The following is a 2,792-nucleotide window of genomic DNA, read 5'->3' on the forward strand; positions in this document are numbered from 1 at the left end:
ATATTTTAATGGCATTGGAATTTTCCATACAGCTATGTATTAATTTATTTGTATTCCCATTATTTTAACCAAGATTGTTGGGGGTCGATGTTTTTCATTTTGTGGGACCGCCACTAAATAAAAAAAGACAATGGCCCTGTCCGGATACGAACCGGCACCACCTATATATCTCAGATTCGAAAGACTGTGCCTAACCACTGACCTACGGGTGGCCCGAAAAATTAGTAAAAATACTATATAAAATATTATATAAGTTTATATCCTTCCCTAACCAAAAAAATTTAATTTGATACTACGAAATGTGACGAATTTCACAAGAATGTAATTGTTAATAATAAATAAAATAGCTCTTGTTTCATGGGAGCTCAATTCAATGTTTTTTTTTTCAAATAATTCACTTAAATTATTACAAATTTACTCCAAAACCGACGTATAGACACAAACGTATTACTCGGCTGTCATGTTATAGCTCTATCAGGACTGGCAGCTTTATATGAATGAACGAACAACACTCTCATTCAACTAAAGTTTGTTACGGCCGCTGATTTGCTAAAACCTCATCTACCCGACAGATATTCGTATTTTTAATTTTCTAGGGTATGGAGACTCGAAGCTTTTTACTTTTTTATGTTTGTTGATTTGTTGATAATATTATTGTAGAACTTAAGTAAAAGTAATATAATTAGGAAAATCTTTCATTTCAAGGGTATACTAGTACTGGTACTGGTATTTGGTGGGGGGGACAAGTCCGGCAAGTGGGCCTGTGGGTCCTTTTGGCTAACCCCTGACCGCTACCTGTGTTCCCGCCGTGTACTAACCAAGATGGGTGTGTCAAGATTCATTGTTTGGGACTGAAGAATGAATGTTTAACTGCCCCAGGTGGGAATCGAACCCACAACGTTCCGAACTGAGCGCACCGAGAGACCTGCGCCCCACCCGCACGGCCATCACGTCCCTCATTTCAAGGGTATACATATGTCATTAGTTGAAGATGGCTCTATTCGATTGTAAAATATTTGCAATTAACATTTATATACATAAAATTATAACGATATAAATAATTTTATTTTCAAAATTCGAGTTTTAGAAAAAAATAAATATAATGGTCTACATTATTTTAGGTGAAGGTCACAGGGAAGGGAGGGGAGAGAGTTAGTATTATCGCCAGCAATGCGTTAGTGATAAGATAAAAAGTATAGCTACATTGTTTTTAAATTGTTATTTAGATTTGAATTTTTAGTTAAAAACTATTCTGCGACGACTGAGGGTAAGTTCAGTCCGATTTGTTTATTCATCTCAACGGCGCTAATTGGGAAATCTGATGTAGTATAATAATATTAATAATAACAGCTTAATTTTCATTCATCATAGAACTTAAAGGGAGATGCTTAGGGAGATATTAGTCTTATTTATAAACATAAAAAAATAGAAAAAAATTAACATTAAATTTATTGTAGTAATTTAAAATAAAATAATTATTCACCAGATGAAATTAAATTTTAAAAAATCTATTCCATGTTTGATCGAGTGGCTATAAATAATAATTTATTAAAGGTTATTTGTTTCCCCCTATAAATCCCTACTCCTAGCCTCATTCACCCAATAGTTACCTACTTTTTGCTCTATCTCATCTCGCCATCTTGTAATTGATCGTCCTCTCCACTTCTCGTGTTCCCTTGGTAACCACTCTCGAGAAATTTTGTTCGATCTTTTCGCATCATGTCTAGCAAATGGAGGTGAGCTCACTACCCCACTTCCATTACAGTTTATATCTATTTTTGGTCGACTTTTAGCTTTGTATCTAAATTTTACTTTCCTGTTTCCCATACAATTTTACCATTGCATACTTTTTGAAATTGCAGTTGTGCCCCCGCTAATTTTTCTGTTACCTACCAAGTCTGAGATCAATATAAAGTTACTGGGTTTGCACATAATTGCAATATCTTTATCTGGAGATTGTTGAGTTTCAAAAATGCGTTTGATGGTATTTTAACGAGTATTTTTTCCGTCCCATGTCAATGCTTCTATTTATTAATTATTATTTATCTCGTCTGTCTGTGAGTGAGATATATTGTACTAAATACTTCTTTATTTTAAGTTTTTACCTCACTTTTCAGTGACTTTGTCCTTCCTTATCTTTGTTTTGTCGAGATTAATTAATATTCAACCTCATGGATTCACACTGTTCAAGGAGTTCGTCGACCATTTGTCTAAGATTGATTTCATAAATATTTATCAGTTATTTCTAAATATCATGGTTTTACCTGTTATGAAATTGTTCTGTTTTCAAGGTTATAAGCTTAATCCTTGAATTATTTATAATAAAGTTATAATAAATTTATTCTCTTAATTATTTATAATAAAGTTATTCTCGTTTACATCATTGTGACATATATAACATGCTCATTGAGAAGGTAATATAATCTACTATTAATTACATAAATGATAGGTTTTATTAGCTAAAGGACAAAGCTATTTGAGATAGCACTAGAAATGCTATTCAAACCTTGAATAGCCATGAGTCAACTCCTCTGGGTTCTGGACCCCTCCTGGGGTCCACCCAGCCTCTTAAATTGGTACCCTTGATTGGGTAAAAATCTAGCGGTCGAGCGTGATTCTGACCAAATGACCTCCTTGCACAACCGTTGGTCTAGTAACAGTACTTCTTTACAAAGTACTGAATCCCTGACCCTTCATGTATGAATCCTAAAAATCATTCAAGTTGCGTAAGAGCTTGTCGGGGTTGTCTGGTCTTAGGCGATTTCTCTAGCCTGATATACTCTTTACAGAAG

General features: G+C 34.1%; 1 protein-coding gene across 3 annotated transcripts in view; it reads left to right on the forward strand.

The window, feature by feature from the left end:
* The window catches only part of LOC106687522 (UDP-glucosyltransferase 2), a 22,497-nt gene that overhangs the window by 3,857 nt on the left and 15,848 nt on the right, over positions 1 to 2,792 (forward strand). For 2 of the 3 annotated variants that reach the window (XM_014431452.2, XM_014431455.2), the window contains exon 1: positions 1,243 to 1,267. The exons of the other annotated variant lie outside the window; for it this stretch is intronic. The gene's annotated coding sequence lies outside the window, so the exon portion shown is untranslated. Of the gene's footprint in view, positions 1 to 1,242; positions 1,268 to 2,792 lie in introns of those variants that run through there. 3 annotated transcript variants of the gene reach the window in all.

Source organism: Halyomorpha halys, unplaced genomic scaffold, assembly GCF_000696795.3.
Source record: "Halyomorpha halys isolate HHAL.00 unplaced genomic scaffold, Hhal_1.1 Scaffold975.1, whole genome shotgun sequence".
Taxonomy (NCBI): domain Eukaryota; kingdom Metazoa; phylum Arthropoda; class Insecta; order Hemiptera; family Pentatomidae; genus Halyomorpha; species Halyomorpha halys.